The following is a 20,350-nucleotide window of genomic DNA, read 5'->3' on the forward strand; positions in this document are numbered from 1 at the left end:
ATCCTTCTTCTTCAGAAGTAAACCCTTTCAGAGTTTAGCACACAAACCTCGGACCATTTTTGTCTAAATAAAGTTAATAAAGGAATAACAAATATTCCCTAAACTTTCAATGTAATGAAAATACATTGAAATCTCATACAGACAGATGTATTTGAAACTGCAATACTTGAGGTGTACTTTTCTGTTTTTCTCTACAAGTAAGTGATCTTTCTGTGTAATATTTCATGCAGAGGTTGTTTTATTGTCTTTCAATTTTCCGTATAGCTTTTAATGCATTTCTTTTAAAAATACTGAATCAGAAATGTTTGAGCTAGAACTGAACAGTTCATCATTGAAAAATTTTAAGCAGAACATCGCTGTTGGAAAAATAGAAAATAAATTTTCTTGTTGGTCAAAAATGTATTGTTCAGTTTTGGAAATAGGGGGGAGGAGAAAGGACTGACTAGGAAGTTTTGACCCCAAATTTTCCAATAAACAGGCTTTAATAAAAATATTGACAGGAAAAAAATGTTTTAGCATTTTTTTTTTCAGACCCCCCCCCGAATTTCTTGATCAGCACTGATTTGAGCTATAGCTCAAATTTAACCTTGACAGTTTATTTTTTGGTTAACTCTTTTTTTTTTCAAATGTTCTTTATCTAAAAATAAGTTGATAATAAGATTCATTCAGTCTGGTGCCACAGAGAGTTTTTTGCAGGAGAAATATTTAGAATTTAGGGTGATTCTTACCCAATGTTCATCAGAACTGAAACTTATTGCTTGGTGAGTAGATGAAGGATAACATTTCCTCTGTCAGCAGCTAGGCTTTCCTTTGAGATGTTATCTTACAACAGAGAACTTCTTATGTGCAACTGCTGACAAAGAAGGTTTGATGAAAGAGAAGACATCAGACCGAGGATTAGATCAGGTAATGAGTGGGGTTTTTTGATGATGGGAGAATGATAGGAAAGTGGAAAAAACCTCCAATCAGATAATGAAGAGAACTTGACTGAGGAATCGCACAGATATCTATTTGTGTAATTCAGAAAAGCACCAAACCCTGACTGAGTGAATTAAATAGTTGATTCCATTTAAATAATGAGATTGTATAATTTGATTTAATTCAATTAAATACTGAGCGTTAAGTTGACAGCTTAAGTGCTTTATATTCAGTAAAGCTGGACGCTGCTAACAATGAAGAGTTTCCCTTTGGGCCTAAGCAGTAAAATGTTGGAACTAACAGGGTATTCTTTGCAGTGTTAAAAATGCTCTAAAACGTGATTGCAGGGAACATGTTTGACGCCTAATGCATCACTCCTCTAACTGTCAGCTACACAAAGGAGCTCAGGCAGCAACATAGATGTAGATAAATTTGAATGTGGACGTGTGTGCGCTAGAGAAACAAAAAAGCCCCATAAAACAAAACCAGAACAAACAAAAATCAAACAAGGGAAGAGAGGTGTGTGCATTCTTCAAGCATATGTGCCATGGGCCTGTATGGTTTTCTGCTGCTCAGGGAATGAGGGATTAGCTAGTGCTGCTTTGGATGCTGTGACCACTAGAGGATAGTCCCATCAATGACACATACTGGGGAGTTTTAGGAAAACTTGGCCACTACTAAGAGCAGAGAAAAAGAAAGAAGGCCACCAGAACTGGAGGTGTGGGGCAGGACTTCTGAATATGATTCCTTCCCCCTTGATCCCTTTTCTCTTTATCCCTGGAGTCACCAGTTTCAGAGACCTGGACTGCTTCACAGGGAACTCCATTGCACAAGCAAAATGCTTGCTTTTTCTTCGGTGAGTTTTCTTGCCTCTCCAGTCCTGTCCCTCGCACCCCAATCCTGCAGTTCATTTGCATTTCAGGTTTGCAACAACCCAAGCAAACCACTGGGTTCAGGCTACTGAACTCCTACAACCCAAAGCAAATACGTTTTACACAGCTCTCATTCGGAGCTATTTCGTGGGTATTTCTTAGGAAATCCATTGCAATAATCACAAGAATTGAATTCGGGCATCCTAGCAAAATTTTCATCTCAGCCAAATATACCCACATCCATTTGCCCTTTAGTGCTGAAGTGGCAGTGTCTCTCTGCTGAAACAACAGCACTGCAATCTGTTGTAATCTGTAGGGAGCAAATGTCTCCCTGGTGTATCTGCTACCGTCAAGCCACTGTAGTGTGAATGGGATCAAATTTGGTCCACTGCGTTGTCCTGGTTATGCTGTGATTGTCTACCTTGGTATTTGATTCACTCCACAGTTGTCTCCATATCTGTTTTGTGTGACAGAAAAGGATTACAAACCTCCTGGCCAGCTGAACACCTGGAAGTTAGTGTGCTGCATGTGTAGAGGTTTGTAACCCAGCTGACAGCTTTTGTGCAGAGAGAGTCTGATATGATTAGAAATTCACAGGACTGCTGATTGCAAATTAGGGTCACAGAGAAGTCAGCCAGATGATTCAAAATTACAGACACCTTCCTACCTGTTCAAGTGCCTCAGAATAGTCATTTGTCTGCTGAATCAAAAGCCATTTGTCCATTTTAATTATATTCCCTCTGACTGCATTTTGTCAGAAGTTGCTGAAGATGTGAAATATCCCACAGAACAGGAATATAAAGAGGCCAAACTTTCAAGGCTTTCCCACCGATATGCGTGAGCAGTGCCAAATGCACATGTAGCCGCAAAGCCTTGGCAACCCTTGTGTTTGCATGTACAAATAAGGTAATTGCTCATGCAGTGTCATGCAGCTGTCCATTTGTGAACACAAGTGTGAAGTGTGGGGCTAGGTGCAGCAGATGTTTGCCTCATCGATGCGACGTAGTAGTTGGTCTCTGAAAATGTGACCGTTCAGGGGTAACCAAATCACTGGGAATGAAAACCAGCAATTTCTAAAGCTGGAATGAGCTGGTAGGAGATGAAGGGTGAAACGTGCCAGTGTCCCTAGGAGAAGCAGTCAGCAGTAATGAGCAGAGCTGAGTCCTGTCCTCCTTTCTTTGGCTGTAACTGATATTTGGGCTCTCGCCTTCTCCACTGTGGCACGTAGCAAAATACCCAGCACTCTTTTGTCTAACTTCTTCCCCGTTGCTGAAGTGGCAGAGCAATGGCCATGATTGGCACCAAGAAGAAGATAGAGACAGAGAAATAGTTCCACTGGCGTTTTTCTCTTTGTGATATTTTTAATCCTGGGAACTTTTGGGTTCATCTGAGTCGAATGGTGTCTTTTGGGGGGGGGGGGGGGGGTTGGCATTAAATGACCCCAATATGTTGAATTCTGCTCTTCTGAAATTAGTTTCTCCAAGTTCCTATCAGACACATAATATACCTTAATGACCTGTTTGCCTAGGTGGCCTTTATGGCCTTTGTTCTGGAATTCAGTAAAGAACTATCCAGATATGGGTTGCTGTATAAACCCAAGTGATTGATGGATTAATTTGGGTTTTAAAATGCATCTTTAATTGTCAGTACAGAGCTGATCCATTGTGTTCAAACTGCAGGTAATGAGCTGTGCCTTTTAGGAAGCAGACTACTGCTGGCCCATTGTTTTAAGACGTCTCTTATTGGTGGGTGTTACTGTGGCCACCAAGCCTCATCTATTGGTGACTTCAACTTGACTTACCTGTGTGGGAGGTGTGAGATAGCAAACCTTTTTTTTTGAAGAGCTTGCATAATAATTAACATTAAAAAGACTGCACACAATTATCCCATCATTATTTTACAGGAACTTAATTTAAGCTACTGAGAAGCACTTAATAATAGCAAGGCAAGTGGTGGCATTTCATTCTGTTCCCTCTGGTGTGAGGGGTGTTTGCTTTCTCGCCATTTTTTTTAGTTGCGACGGGACTGGTATACTTAGCTCTCAGGCTATTCTGTTTTTCTTAAGCAGAAAATATATTCTGGAATTTGCATAGTAGCCATGAAAATATTCAGGAGACCCCCCCCCCCCCCCCATGAGCCATTATTCTTTGAGTACACCTCTTTGCATTTGTATCAGAAGAAATGTCTTGAGAGACAGCGATGCAATGCAGTATTTCCCATTTTAAGTGGCTCTTCCCTATCTTTTCAAGATCTATACCCCGTGTCAGAAGGGAAGAGAGGAAGCATGGAAGAGGGAATGATCTGACCCCCTTCCCCCACCCCTTGTTGAGACTATGTCTAATAGGAAATACCTTTGAAATTGGAGGGAATTTGAATGCAAACATTATTAAGCAAGAGGCAAGGGGCAATGGAGGCTGGGAACACTGGGAACTGAAACAAAAATAGGTATTTTTGAGTTTTCAGGAAGAAAGGAAGGAAGTTTGGCACCCAGGGGACACCTGTGGTTCTTAAAGACCGTTGCCTCTGCAGATTCAGGCTTGTGCAGTACATGCCCCTGCCCCTGCCCGGCACTGCTGGGAATCCTCCGGAAACCTTTGCCGATTGGAGGCTTGTGATCACTTTTGGTGGAGCTCAGGGCTCAGGTTATAAAAGGGCCCCAAAGCCATCATTAGTTCCTTTTCAGGGATCCTTGGAGGGTGTCATTCTGAACGAGATGAAGAAAGGGCAGGTAGTATAGCTATATGGACACCATGCTCTTGAAGAGCCGTGGAGCTGATGGCAACCCTTGTTCTCTCTTGAACTTACCTGACTGAGGGTGCAGTGACCAGGATGAGCTTCAGGAAGGCGGGGTGAGGGTGTGCAAAGACTGTAGCGGCTGCTGAAATGTTGAGACAGTCACTCCCAGCTTGTAGAGTTCAACCCGTCCCTTGCTTGGCCTATGAATCAGGCATAATCTAGAAGAATTGGCCATTACAGCATGAATAGTCTGTTAGATTCATTTTTGTTCCTTCCAAACTTAAATTTAAAATCATGCCTTCTGTTTAGGATAGGGTGATCTGTGGAAGGGGTTTGCAACCCAGGAATCAAAAACGAGGAGCCAGGGGAGGGAAAATGCAAAGGAGACTGGGAGCTGGTTAAATGAGATGGGGAAAGGTTGGGAACCTTGGGTTTAGAGGATCTATCACAGAACGTGGGATCCAGGAAGTCCTGCGGTGCCTTCCCACCTCCATCACTTGACATGACTTTGGAGAAAGTCACTTAGGTACCAGTAATAATACCTAATAATACAGTACAAGAATAATCACAACCCATACCTGCCACACAAGACTGTTGAGGGTTGATTAGTGGAAGTTGTGTGTTTGCATTGCCTGAGAAGTGCTCTAGGAGCGCCAAAACCAAATGTTTGGTAATGTAAATTTTTCATGGCGATCAGCATTGTAGCCCCCCTTGCTGTGTAAATTGGGTTTACTAGGAAGTCTCCTCATGACGAGAAAATCCACCCAGCATTCTTAGCCTGGCATTATAATTTAAATATATGCGATCTGAAATGAATCTGAATGCTCTGTTCTGTTCCCTGTGAAGAGTAATTATATGTTTAACTGTTTACCAGCACTAAGCTACACAATAATACCATAATCAATACATATTGTAAGAATACCACCTCCTTTAATTTATAGTACATTGTATTCCTCCAGCAGTACAAGGGAACGGCAGCCTGTTTGTCTTCTACACTGTAGTAGCACAATAGCCTTTAAACCTTGGATTTGTTCACAGTCAGTTTACATTTCTTGCTTGCCGGTAGCCTGCTGCATTTAACTGGCATTTCTTTTTTCTAGACTCATTGCCATACATCTGCACTCAGATGGATTTGCTATCAAGTAATCCTTGCCTGAAACAAAATGTCCTTTGTTTTCTCCCAGCATCATTTTTGGTTTTCTACCAGTTAGCAGACTTGATATTAAAAAAACATTTCTGAAGCATCACCCAAACTACACATGTAGAAGCAAATCCTGAATACCAGCCCACCACTGGAGCAGACAGGCCACCAGCAGTGTAACTGTGTGAAGGAGCTGGAGAAGAGCTCTGCCCAAATCCACTTTACCTCTGCTGGATGTTGGGTAATCACTGCTGTAAATGCACTGGCTTTGCTTCTCTCCCAGCCAGTCATTCATTCCCCTGAGCTTGCTGTGTGCAGTGCTGCAGCACACCCCTGTAAGAGACTCATTGCAAGGTTGTTCTCTTTATGCAATAGCTCTATGGTGAAGATGGAGAAATGGGCAGAGTTTGATCCTGATATGTATCCCCTTTGGAAAGACTCCTTAATGTCAAGGGACATAGTATCAGGACCACACCGATGAAATTTCTTAGGTGCTTTAGTACATCCTGCTGATCATACTTGGCCAGTAGGTTCAAGAGATGTCTTATGTCCCTTGTCTGTTTGCAAGGGACATAGGATCCCATGCCAATTACAGCACGAGTCCATATGTATAAACTGCTGGGATTTATAGACACACATAGGAATTAACTAAATATCACTAAACCAGGTTCTAATAGTCCTAGTGAACAAGAACATTATTCACCATTTATTCATGAAAGAGTCAAAGCACCAGTATCTTCTATCCAGGAAAAAATATGATGACTGACCAGATACCTCTGACTCTGTGGACCTTCTGCATCCCATAGGATGGGCCCGGTGGATATTCACGGCTGTAGCATCCTTCTGAAACGAAATAAACTGTCATCTTAGCACCAAAAAACAAACCAGCAAAAAGACCCTGGAGAATATCTGTTTTTTTCCTTCAGTGAACCTGGGTTCATTGTTTCAAACTAGAAGGACTTGAATGTGGGTTTCTAACTTATTTACTTCATTCCTGATAGTATTTTTCAGATTCAAGCATGATGGCACTTTGGGGGCGAGGGGTAGTACTTCATGCGGTAGTTCATTGTAGTCAGAGATTGCTCCTATGAGAAGGCAGATCTGGGAGCGGAGTGCTAACCTGACTACAGCAGGCAGGTTTATTCACATTAAAATACTCAGGGTCTACAAGGTACAAGAGATATTGCACAACCTTCACATTTTTCCACAGTAAGGGAATACAGGGCTCATCCAGTGCAAGCTCCGTTACACAAATGTGGAAAAGATAAAAGAAAACAATTTTTCCTCTAAAACAAAAATGCTGTTTTGCTGTGCTCAGCCTGAGGAGAAGTCGAGAAGTATGAAGAAAGACCTTGGGATTTGCCTTGATGACTTGAGTGGGAATGAGGCCTGAGTGAGCCCAGAGAGGCAGCTAATGCCTGGCTGCTCCACAGATGTGCACTGGAGATAACATATAGCACCTTGCACCTTTACAGCCTTACACAAATTAGCAGCCTGGAATTGGTCTACTGGGAACTCCCTTCTTGTGCTCCTCCATGGAGGCAGGGGAAGAGTGAAAGGGGATGGAGTGAGAGCAGACTGTCCCTGCACCTAGGAGAGAGTTATCTGTAGATCTGTTATTCCCCAAAGAGGGTATAGCAATGAGTCCTACCCACTTCATGCCAAAGATTCCCAGTGAATCCTCTACGGGTTGACTACATCTCAGAGCTGGATTAATGCATAGGCAATGTAGACACATGCCTAGGGTCCTGGTCCTTCCCTCCACGGCGGTGGCACGAATGGCCCCATCCACCCCTCTTCCCTTCCCCTCCCCTCCCCTCTGCTGGCCTTGCCATGGTGGCAGCTGCTTCCTGGTGGCAGCTGCTTCCTAGTGGCAGCTCCAAGCCCCACTCCCTGTGGGTGGCAGTGCTGGGGTGGGAAGGGGGGGCTTGACTAGCCCAGGACTCACAAGTTTGTTTGCCTTGGGCCTACTAAAGTGTTAATCCAGGCCTGCTCAGGCTTAAAAACCACAACTTGTTTGCAGGCCAGTTAAGATGATGTTATTTATATGATCACCTGTAGAGAGTATTTCTATGTGAACTCACAGCTTTAGAACTTGGAGACTGAAACATCAGCCGCTGTTGACAGCTAGAAGCTGTCTTGCTTCGATATTTGAGATTGGGCACTTTGGAAGCTATTTTAAAATGCAGCTGACAGGCTAAATATCTTCTAGGATGGTATGTCCACGTCTCACAGTTTAACATTTTTTCTTATGTAATTTTTGCCTCCTGCTTGTTCATGCTTTTTTGCCTAGGCCAGTGTGCAGTTGAACCAGATCTCTCCAAGCTCTAAGGTGTTGCAACTTTTTATGCCTGATCAAGTCTATGTAACATCTCCCTGCCACATTCAATTATACACTGCAGTTCTCTACGTTCGTATCTACACACATAACTGATACAAGCACTTTGTTGAGTTTTCTTGCTGGAAATAGGGCACCGTCTTCAAAAATGACTCTGAATACATTACTTCTGAAAATGATAGTTCAGTTTGGAGATGGGTAGATGCATGGGACTGGCCCAAAGAATGGGGAATGCTGAAGACCTGAAGTACTAAGAGTATCAAATTCGAAATGCTGGAAGAGGATAAAGCCTTATGACTTCATAAGAGAACAGCTCAGGGGAAGTGGCATCACTAGAGCATGGGAGGTAGAGTGCAGGAGAAACGAAGGGCCTGATGTCTTGTATACTGGATATGTTCCCAGAAAGATGCAGCTGGCAAGTCCTTAAAGTTACATGGTCCTAGAGCAAAGATACAGTGGAAGAGGGGTGCAGACACATCCTGAACTAGGGGTGTTTCTGGCATTTACTCACTGTAGATTAGCTGATGTTTGCTTCAACCACATGTCAGTCATCTTATACTTTTATCTTCCGTTCTGATAGCCTCCCATAGACATGTTTAGGCAGTTTGAGAGTGGGTTTCTTTCACAGGGGAGGAAAAACTTAGATGAATATATTTTGCTTGAGAAAACTCGGCTGGGTGGGCCAAACTAGAGGAAACAATAATGTCGAAACAATACTCACCAAGTGCAGGTCCAGTACACAGGACTCCATGAGGGTGGGTTAAAGGATATACTGCTTCATCCGTGTTCAGCACCACTATTGTTGCATTCAAATGGGGAGGAACTGAAGGAGAAAAGTGGGCTGGGAAAACATATTGCTCCTTTAGTTATGCTCTTTCTAATGAGTCTTTCTTCCATCTCACCCAAAGAAAAGGAACAGGCTAATGATGTGTTCTGCAGATGGATCAGTGCTGGCACTCAGACAACTCTATATCTGGTACACAGGTGTTTGATTTTGTTTTTGTTAGCAAGCCAATGGCAGTCACATTTAGGGAAAATCAGCCACAGTTATTGCACAGAGAAAGAGGGAGGGAGTTTTTCTGTCTGTTCCTAATCGAACTCCACCATATGCTCAGTGCTTGAGCCTGAGCCACTCCACTGATGTCATCAAGTCCCTGGGCCAAATTCACATCTGGTGCAAGCAAAAGTAATGAAATACCATCCTCAACATGACCTGATGACGGTAAATCAATACTTAATAGTAAAATACTGTCTAGCAGGGCTGAGCAAACAAGCCAGAACAGTGTTCTTGAGTATTCTTTCTAACACAGATCCATGCCCCTTTTTTGTTTGCTGTACGCTTTCCAGAAAATCTGTCCGACAGCAGAAAAGTTTGCTGAAGCAAAGAACGTTGGAAAATAGTCACGGAAACTGAATTCTGTAATGGGGTTTTCACATCATATGAGTGATACTAAGTTTACTGGGGCTTGGGAAAGAAGTAAAATGTTTGGATCTACGTGTTAATTAAAAAATAAACACCTCCCAGCCATTAAGTGTAAATTATCTACAGCAATATAGGTGTCTGAGACTTTCAGGTTTAGTCCAACCAGACATTTACCATTATGCAGGCATCTCAACTGACTTGAATGGGGTGACATTTAAATTAAGCCTTCAAGCCAGCACTGTGTTGGACAGGGCCTTTTCAGGCAACAAATTATTTACTGCAATTTTTTGGTAAATTTTACAAGGTGAAATACGTGATGAAAGTATGGTAATTTATAAGAAGCAAACAAGAAAACAATTCCTTGAATAGATTATGACCTGTCTATTAGGCATTTAGGATTGTCTATTCTTTTTGACAACTTTTGCTGTAGGAGATTGGCTTGGTATTGGGCACAGGCAGTACAGTAATGCTGAGTGGTTCTACATATAACACCTCCAGCAAGTTCTTGACCGCATGATATCTTTACAAGAACTCTTTTTCTCCTGACAGCTTGTTCACTGTAGGAGAGAGGACACCAGGTCCAGAGTGCCATTTGACAGTACCGCTGTTTTCTCCGCCCCTTGGGTTATCATTTTTGTACTGATGATTTGCTGTTTTGCAGGAGGTGTTCTTTTTTGGGTCAATTTGTCAAACCATGGAAGAAATATTGGAAGTGCCAGGCATCCACGGCATTGTTTAGATTGATATTCCAATGGTTGTGGGAACAGAAGCTGATCTAGTATTAGTGAAAGTGGTGTTAGCTTTCTTTTTTGCTACTTCCTATTCATGACTGAGCTGCAATCTAGTGCACCAAACCCTGGAAACTGCACAGAAGCCAAAAGGAGGGATCTCAAATTTATACAGGGGATTCTGGGGGTGGGGAGAAGTGGGGAGATAGTGGTGGTGGTAGTGGGGGAGATGGGGACAGAGTAATAAGCCAATGGGTAAGGAGATTGGAAAAAACATGGATGAGCAAACATTAAGGTATATATGCTTAGAAAATACACAACAGACAACAACAATGACTCAGTGATAAAACCCTTCAGGGATAGAAAGCAAGATAATATTTCCTTCCTTTTTCCCCAGCAGCCTGCTGGGAATGGTAGTTCCTGCCGTGACATTACAGTCCATTACACCAGCTTATTAGCAACAGTGTGGGCTGCTAATATATAATATACAGATAGATTATCTATCTATCTATCTATCTATCTATCTATCTATCTATCTATCTATCTATCTATCATATTTCATTATATATTGTATAATATTTCATTATATATATAATATATAATATTTCTTGGGCAAAGGTATGTTGTTACAGATAGATAAGTTCCATTGGGTTTTTGTTTGGTTGGTTTTTGGGGTTTTTTTTTTTGGTGATATAACCACTGGAGGAAAAGATACACTGGAGAGTATTTAAGAGGTGATACACACCACTCAAGAAAACCTTTGAAAGGGTGTTTACCACAAGTGTACAAATCTTTTTAAGAATGAACAAATGAGCAAGTAACCCTTTTTTTGTGGATGCCACCAAACCTCAAAATGCAACCCTTTGGAGGTTATTGCTCATCTCCTTTAACTTTTCTTGCAAGTGCCATTTCATCTTGAATCATCATAGCTTTAGTGGGAAGGCATTGTGGTGTAGGAGTTGAGGGCTGTGCAGTGTGTGTTAAAATTGCATTTATGATGATGCTCTGAACTAATATCTTAAGTTTTTATGAGTCAGGATGACATTTATGAATAATTCATTCATGACACGGTAAGCTGAACTATAGCAATTTCTTCCCAAGAGTTATTTGAGACGGCTATTGACAATACAAAAATTGATGTTAACAAAAGGACAGCAGCAGAGACAGGGCTGAAGGGAGAAGAGTGCGTAGAGTCTCTTGGGGAAAACATGTCAGCATTTATAGTTTTTCTTACTTTAATAAATCATGTTGTCAAGAATATAAGATCATACCACAAATAGATATACATTTAAGGATGATTTTAATGAATGAGGGCTGCTAGGTAGGGAGGGGGGCAGCTTTGAAAAGAACAAGTAGCTTAGATTTGATGCGATAGAAAAGGGGGATTGAAGGGTTGTAAAGAGAGTGGTTTAAAGTGAATGGACTTGGGAAATGATCTTTGCAGCAATATTCAGGAAGATATGCATTTGTGAAGGCTAAAGGAAAGGAGGTTGCAGTGATTGCAATGTGAGATGAGCAATGCCTGTATGAGACTCTTAGCCGTGTGGCTGGACAGGAGAGGCCATATCTTAGATTTCATGGAAAAAGTCTGCCTGGATGGGAAGAAGGAGAGAAAAGTCAAGTGGAGAAGCAGCACCCTAGAAGGAAAAAAATGGAGTTGCTTGTCCTTTACTTGGTGACTTGTAATAGAGAGTTTTAGTATAATCTTGACCCAATTAAAATAATTGCTGGTCTTCAGTGGGGTCTGGAGTTCATCCTGTAGCTTTGTTCAGGGATGCATTGCTGGGGAAGCTGTACTTCGTAGCACTCATTGCTTTCGTGTGTTCTGTGTATTCATATGCATTTCACATGTTGTGTATGTCATGCGCTTTCACGGGTACTCAGCACCTCTGAAAGTCACGATAAACACCCCTGTTCCATGGCATCTTTGTAACAGTGCAGGGAGAGGGGTCCCTGGCCAGTACAGATGTGTTGATCCACCCAGGGGACTTTAGCAGGCCAGGCAGAGTGCTTCAGCAGCCACTGGATGTTTCAGCTACACCACTATTTTGTAATCGTAGGGGGGAAATCCCATTCTCACAACCCCTGAGGAATTCCCTCACTCTTTGCTCTGGTTCTTCTCCGGGGTCAGAAATGTTTCCATCTACCCCTAAGGTGTTTTATGCTACCATGTCCTTCAACAGGCCAATGCTCTTTGCAGCACTAAAAATGCTACTACTAGAAATGCAATGGCTCAAGCTCCATGCCTCTGCTGCTGGTTGGATGCTTTCTTTGCTGAAATCTGGATGCAGTTTTGCACTAGATTATTTTTCCCATTATTGATTTCCCTTCAGCACTTCCTTCCTCTTCTATAGCTCTAATTTTGTCTTTTGCTTAAAGTAACAGTGTCAGTTTGTGACAGTTTTGTGATAGCATTCACCTTATTACTACATTTGTCTTATTCTGTTCACTCTCATTTGTCTTATTCTCAGTATTTGCTCCTAAGACCATATTTGTTAGGAGGATTTCTCTTTTGTCCTTTTCATGCTGTGAGCTTTTCTTCATCCTTTTATTATCTATGCACCTCATTTGCTCTTACTTGTTTGTAGCTCTTCCATGGGGAGCCAAATTCACTGGGGCGTATGTGGGAAGGAAGCCCAGACAAGAAATCACCTGGTTGTCTCATGTTGCCTTTTTCAGACACAGAAGAAATGGGGTTTCACGTTCCTCTGAGTGCTGAGCTAAGCGCTTAGCCAACAACCTCTTCAATCCAATACTGCACTCCTGTATATCCCTGAAGCACGGTCATGCCCCAGGCCCTTTTGAGCATATGCTGTGGTTGGTAATGAAAGGGAAGGCTTATTAGCCCTTGAGCCCCAGTCCCCTGAGCTGAATTAGTTGTAGCTTGGTTCAGCATCTCACAGGACTTCAGTCTATGCTGTCCACTGTAACTCACTCAGAAGGGAAGGATGACAAGAGATCTGAGGACTTGTCTGTAGCTTGGGAGACCTGGGCTCAATTCCCTGCTCAGCTACAGCCTGAATCTCTCTGAGACATGTTGTCAAAGGTATTAGGTGCTTACAGAAGCAGACAGGAGCCTGTTAGGAGTCATAACAGCACAGTTCGGCATTGAAACTAGAATGGTGTGACATTTTTGTACCTAATTCATTCACCAACAAAACCCCCAAACAAACCCCACCACTCCTGGGCAACCCAACCTGTTTGCAAACTCAGGCCAGAGCAGAAAGGAATGTGATTTGAGAGAAGTCAAAAGAGTTCGCTTTGATATTTTCAAGAAGCTTTTCGGTTTTTCATTTTGAAATGATGTTTATGTTTTGAAAATTGCCAAAATTAAAGCTCAAAAGCATGAAAACAAACAAAATGAATATATTGGTTCCAGGGGGTTTTCAACTTTCCCTTTTGGGCCAGCTCCAACTGGATTTTTTAAATGTTTTGGTTCAGCCAGCAAACAGCGTGTTGGCTATTTGCACAACGATAACCTGGATGCTTTTGGAAACCCTGCTAAAAGTTTCTCTGCATTTTGAAATACCTTCCTCCCTTTGAAATCTGGCTCACTGTGCTTCTGTTCCCTTTCTGTAATACCGGATAACTGCACTACCTCACAGGGGCATTGTGTGGATAAAGACATCAAAAGGTGGTGAACTGCTTGGATGTTATGAACATACACATACACATACTCCTTTTCAAATTTGCAAATTTTCACCTCCCAAATCAAGCATTTGCTTTTCTTCTTCCTTCTGTTCTAATGAGCACATTCAGTATCTTGCTTTCTCTGTTTGCATTATTGAGGTATGAACTCATAATTTAGTCCCTGTATATTAATTGGTACTAGTCCTTCTCTTTAGTTATCAATCATGCTCCCTTGTATGGATGGATGGGTAGTGAAGAACCCAGCAAAGAGAACCAATGGAGTCAGGACACGGGACGGGGAGCAGGAGCTCCAGACATCCACTCCTTACTCTGCTGTTTACTTGCCGTACATCCGGGACATGCCTCTCTGATGATCCGCACAAGAAGCCAGAGGGACTGTCTGAATGCAGCGGAGAGCAAAATTCAGACCAAGGAGTTTTCTATTGTGTTAGACAGTAAATGCTTCTGGTGAGGCATGTTTGGCTCAGCTTGCACAGGTAGTTTTGTCAAAATATGGAGGCTTATTGTATTTTTGTAGTTCCATTTCTCCGTTGTGCTCCTGCACATGTGGCTTCATGGTACTCTTTATGCAGCGTTCTGCTCATTTTGTTCATGGAATATTTCCAGTAAGTAGCAGAAGGAGGGTTTGGTTTTGCATTTATAGTGCACCAGGGCTGTGACTTGATATGGAGTGCAGTGAGGTAACTCCTAGCTCAGAGCTACCCATGGGCCTAGGTACTAGAGCTGTCTCAATTATGCCAGCAGCTGCTCCTGTCTCTGCAGCCGCCTAGGTCTGGGAAATCAAAAATCTGCTCCTCCCAAACCCATGACTTGGAGCTCCATGCTGTCTCCTTTAAGATACACCTGCGTGGCAGAGCTCTGTGCCCCCGTAGAGCACAGGGATGAGTGAGCTAGTTCATTTACTGCGTTGTTCGGTGTAGGCACCTTCAGTGGCTACTGCATTGTTCAGTGTAGGCTCTGACCCTGCAGGATTGAAGAGAAGATTTAGGATGGGCTTTTCAGAAGCACTAAGCATTGGACTGACTGCTTCCATTGAAGCCTCTGGCAAACTTCCCGCTGACTTTAATTTGCCAATTTGGCTAATTCTGAGCACTTTGCATATCTTATCTTTGGGATTCACCCAGTAACTGTGCAGATGTTTCTTTTGTCATTCAGTCTGGGCGCTAACAAGGAGGAAACTATTTTGTAAGGGCTTCAAATACCTTTCCAATGGAAGTTGCAACCTTTTCTTCACTCGTGAGAGAAGTATTGTGAGCCCCCCTGCCTTGCACCATCGTCCTGCTTTCCCTAAACCAAGCAGTCTGTTTCAAAAGGGTGTCCTTGTAAATCTTTGTCCTTTTAAATTCAAAGGTCAATGATACTTTCTATATGCAAATTCAGTTGTTAAATGTATTGCACATTACTAGTCCTGGCAGATGGGAAAAACTGCAAATTTATCATGGTGATGGCTTCTGGAACAAAGTAAGTAATTATAGACACAGTATGACAACTAACGACAGTGTCTTTTATTCTCTAGTATTTTCAGTGGCCTCTCATGTGAAAGAAAAGGAATGGAAGGTTACCTTAACCCCATGTCTCAATCTGTGTCTCAGTATTATCAGAAATTGTAATATATTGCAGCCATTAGTGCTCATAAGGATGCAATTTAACTTCTGGCCTTTAATAAAGCTCTTCCTGGACATGCATTAATAAACACACGTTTGTTTATGTGAAACTTTATTCTTCTTTCACGTGCTTCTGATGGAATTTTTGGTAATTAGAACTGGAATACACTACAGAGCAAAGATAATTATTTTCTTGGTCCGAGTCCTTTGCTGGATATTTAACCCAATTTTCTGATCTGAACAAGGTTTTCCATAAAGTGTCACTTGCTGCTGATGCTGCGGTCATCTTTTGAAGTTTGCCTAACTTTGTCTGAGTCAAGACCAGAGCTCCATGTTGTCCTGAATAGACCACATGCTAAGTAGAGAAGGGGGTATGGGGTGAGAGAAATGAAGCTTCATCATCCTCATTTTGCAAGAGGGACCCTGAGCAGAACCACTCAGAGTTTTTCCAAGGGAACATGTTTTCCAGCAGAAAATGCTACCTTGAAAGCATTCGATCATTCCGTATGTTGATTCAATTCAAACTTTGGACAGAGAAGCTCTGTTTCCCATTCACCTCACTGCCCGAACCTGAGAGATTTTCTTCCAGAGACTTGCCCAAGGTCACTCTGGAAATCTGGGGAATCGTTAGGAATTGCACTCAGATTGCCTGAGTCCATGTGGAGTAGCTAAGCTACAAACCCATCCTCCCTGTCCCTTTTCAAATCCAACCCAGGCTACTAATAAGCATTACTTGTTGGCAACTCAACACTGTTAGGTAGTTTCTGTAAAACGAACAGGTGCTCTCAATCCTGGCCTTTCTGCAGAGGGATCTGTTACAAAAAATGAACCTCATAATTCAGCAGGGAGCAAAGATTCATTTAATTTTTGAGGGTCTTTCCAGCAAGGTTGAGGCAGAGTGTGTGATTCACCTGTAGTGGCAATATCACTGACCCTATGTCCATACTGCCCTAGTCATGAATTGTAACACAGTGCTTAAAACTACATTAACATATTAGCAGTTAACAGCAAACACTAGGCCAAAATCATTTGCTGTGGGAACTCAGTAACTTTTTACTTTCATGATTCTGGTGCATTTATACTTCTCAGTTGGACTATTGCATACAGTATGGAAGAAATTGCCTGTTTGTATAATAAGTCAGGCAAACATCACAGTCTAACCATAGGTGATGGAAGAACACTCTCCAAAGTCTTTTAACTGGGATAAGTATAAAAAATAATTGCTTCTTGGTATATACCAAGCTAAAAGATGCATAGAAGATCAAAAGTCAGAAGTTCAGTGTTCAGGCAGCCAAAGGAAAGGAGATGCGATCAGACTAGCTCATTAGACTATTTGTACTTGAAAAGTCACTTTCCTATTGCTGTGACAATATCAGACTAATTACATTAGCAACAGCGTTGCTACCAAAGGGGCCAGGGCACTTCATTGCTATAGCTGGAAAACTCATTATTGGGCTGAGGAAGAATCAACCAAGGAATAGACAGCACTTCAGAGAGAGACACACGTGGGCTACTGCTAGGAGAAAGAAATGAAAAGTGGGGCTGCAAAGCCAACCCACAAACTTCTGGCGATGGCTTTGTCTCACAGTTATAATAGCTTGCACTAAGACAGCACCTTTGATGTGAAGACTGAAGGCTGCTCCACAAACATTAATCAACGCCCATGCATCTGTGGGCGGTACGGTGGAATCCCTCAGCAGGGTTTTGTCAAACCCAGGCCCTGAGTTGGAGAAGTGCCAATCACTCACAAGTCCCAGTGAAGTCAATTAAACTACTAGAATGGCAGTGCCACAGTCACAGGGGTGTCTGCAGTGTAGAGCAAACATATTGGAGCCAGCACTAAGGTAGTGAGCTCGGGGACCGATCGCGACTTAGCTGTGGCTACACAGAGCTGGATAACCTGACTGAGAAGAAGGTAATTATTTAACCCATGCTGAGTTCTGCGCTGCTACTAGTTTAATGTTACTGCATGTTGGTCGACAGTGCTGTCAAGAGTGAAGGGCAGACACGGCCTGCAAGTCGACAGCGCCAGGTAGACATGTCTTACAAGTGTCAAGACCTCTCAGGATCAGACTACTAAACCAGCACACCTGGGTTTGTCTAGGCTTATACCCCAAGGTGGGCATGGGACTCTGAATTCGCACAAAAGCTAAAATGCCTGGGAGTCTGCACATACTGCCAAAATATACAAACCCAAGTCTTCTGCTGGCATAAATCAGCACCATCCTATTGACTTCTGTAGGGGTACCCAAGTATACACCACCTGGGAATCTGTCCCCCCCAAAAAAATCGGAAGCAGATTCATAGTCCTCTTCCACCACAAGTCCAAGACTTGTGAGACCTCTTTTATTTGTCAGTTGGTTGTTAGGTGACTATAAATATGTACCCTGCAACCTCTCATCTCCCTTTTCTTTCTACCATTCCTTGGACTGGACAGTTGTCTCACTCTCCTTTCCAATGGTAGCAGATCAGGACTGTGTCATTTTAAAGTACTAATAGCCAGAAAAATGATGCGCTTCCCTCTTTGATTTGAAGAAATGATGTTCAGGAGAGTAGATGGCATCATCTTTCATGACCAGGAGTGAGCAGGAGCTTAGTCTAATGACCCAGAGAGCTTTCTAACACCCTGGTGTGGGACTGATTATAAGTGAAGTGGAGGCTAGTGTGCTGCCTACTTTATATTCACAATGACTTAAATTGCACTTAAAAACCCACCAGCAAAATGCTGTCCAAACCCAACTAGACTAGCTTACAAGAATATTCTTCTTTGTTCAAGCAGTGTCCTTGCAGCTTGATGGTGACTGACTTGGAAAAGCAAAATTTTTGAAGGCCTTATTTTGAGGAGCAACTTTCTCTGGCCATTATCATTATTAGTATGGATTTTTCATTCATTCATTATTCCACCCCCCTCCCCTTCCCAGATACACTGCTGGGCGTGGATGCAGCACAGGGTTGTGCCTGGGAGGAAAGGGCCATACCAGCATCCCCTCTAAGTCAGTGCTAGGGGCTGATGCCCCCATTTATGCTACTATGCTATGGTAGCCTTGCTGCTAGCTGTCCGTGTTAGCTCGTGTAAAGCTCGTTTGGTAGGCCTAACCGAAGATCAGTCACAGCAACAAGTATGTAGGCATTATGCGCACTGGATAGACAGTGCCTGCCTCTTGCATGTGGACATGAGTAAGACTGCTGTGGAGCCAGATGGAGGAGAAATTCTGTAGGAAGGTAGGACTTCACACTCAGCTGCCAAGGACAGGGTTAAACCCCATGGTTATGTGCTTTATTATATTTGGTTTTTGTTTAGGGTAATTTGCTTTCATACACAGTTTTAGAGTTTGATCTAAGCCACTGAAGTCAATGGGATTCTTCATATGCAGGGACAATGGGTCAGGTCCCTATAGAGTTTCTCTTGACAGAGAGATCTTGCTGAGCACTGCTGTTTGATAATGTTGCTGGGTCACAGGACCACCCTTTAGTTCTCCGCTTGGGTCGCCTATCAGCAAATAGCCTAGCCAAGCAGTCTGCTAGCTGGATTGTTAGCAGAAACAGCACATGTTAGGTGAATATTACAAATATAAGCAGGAAGATAATTTGGATTTTGAGTTTGACAGTGTATTTTCTCTGGAAGCCTGATTCCAAAAATGAAAATTCAATTAGAGAACATGTATATATTAAAAAAAAGAAAGAAAAAGAAAGCAATGTGAGCACAGCACTGCTAACACAGCACTGCTAACCCTCAGCAATCAGAAGTCATCATAAGCCAACAGTTATGAAACTGCTTAAAACTATGATACTTTAAAAAACATTAGAGCTATTTTTATTGGCGTCTTTTTTTTGAGCTTTTTATGTTTACTCCACATTTTCATGCTTTTACTCTGCGGTTATAAGGATAATGCAATCTGAGATTCTTGAAGAGCTGGAAATGCAAGATGTGAGAGTCAACCACTGACAAACATGAGATCACATTTTGCCTTGTGACTACTGGATATTTGCACTGAAATGTCCATGCCCAATGGCGACTACATTGCTAAGATTGTTAATCTTTTTTATTTCAGTATAATATTTTTACAAATGATAGCTTACCAGTAAAAATCTTGCAGTCATTTTGGGATTAGGTGGGAGATTTCTGTGTTTGCATGTTATTCCAGCATTGCTTATTGCAGCGCTTTTGTACTTTACTCTCAAACATCTTTTATGGAGCCCTCAGATCACTAGTCACTGACTTGGTATCCAGAGACAGATACTAGGTTAGATGGACTAGTGATTTGGTCTATAGAATATGTGTTGAAACAGAGACAACAGTCATTGGGTAATTATTCACTTTGATCTGGTGGTTCAATTCTACACTGCATTTGTAAATCTGGCCTTTGAAGGAATATAACGACATGGAAAAAGATACCCACAGAAATATTCAGGGACACAAGCTGGAGTCAGTACCACTGAGACACTTGAAATATTCCATACTGTTGTTAAAATGGAGCTGTTGTCCATAATACTGTGCAGCATTAAGCCTGAAATTGTCAGATTTAGGATGCTGCAGCAGGGCTTGGGGAGGAATTTCAATCTAGAGAACAGCTGTTCATCAGTTCCCAAATCATGAGCATCAGTACAATGCACTTGCAGTGAGTAGATTCTAGGAAGTACAGTATAATCCAGATGTGGGATCTTATCCACAGTCATTGAAGTCAGTCGACAGAATCTTAGGCCTCTGACAGACGTAACATCTAAGATGCGATTAATTGGTTAATCATATGTTAAGTCATGACCTGATCACAAGTTTTATCAACTAATGGTGTGATAAAATGAGGAATAAGCCACAAAGTTATTACACACAGGCTAGGTAAAGATATTCAGAAAGTCCAAGGCAGAACCATAGTTTCATAGATTTATAGATGCTAGGGTTGGAAGGAACCTCAACAGATCATCGAGTCCGATGCCCTGC

At 42.3% G+C, this 20,350-nt stretch overlaps 1 long non-coding RNA gene across 2 annotated transcripts in view; it reads left to right on the top strand.

Moving 5' to 3' along the window:
• The window catches only part of LOC109286211 (uncharacterized), a 357,845-nt gene that overhangs the window by 146,051 nt on the left and 191,444 nt on the right, over window positions 1-20,350 (top strand). The window contains exon 4 of one of the 2 annotated variants that reach the window (XR_009456024.1): window positions 14,002-15,469. The exons of the other annotated variant lie outside the window; for it this stretch is intronic. This is a non-coding gene — a long non-coding RNA (uncharacterized LOC109286211). Of the gene's footprint in view, window positions 1-14,001; window positions 15,470-20,350 lie in introns of those variants that run through there. 2 annotated transcript variants of the gene reach the window in all.

The sequence above is a fragment of the Alligator mississippiensis genome, chromosome 12, assembly GCF_030867095.1.
Source record: "Alligator mississippiensis isolate rAllMis1 chromosome 12, rAllMis1, whole genome shotgun sequence".
Classification (NCBI taxonomy): Eukaryota; Metazoa; Chordata; order Crocodylia; family Alligatoridae; genus Alligator; species Alligator mississippiensis.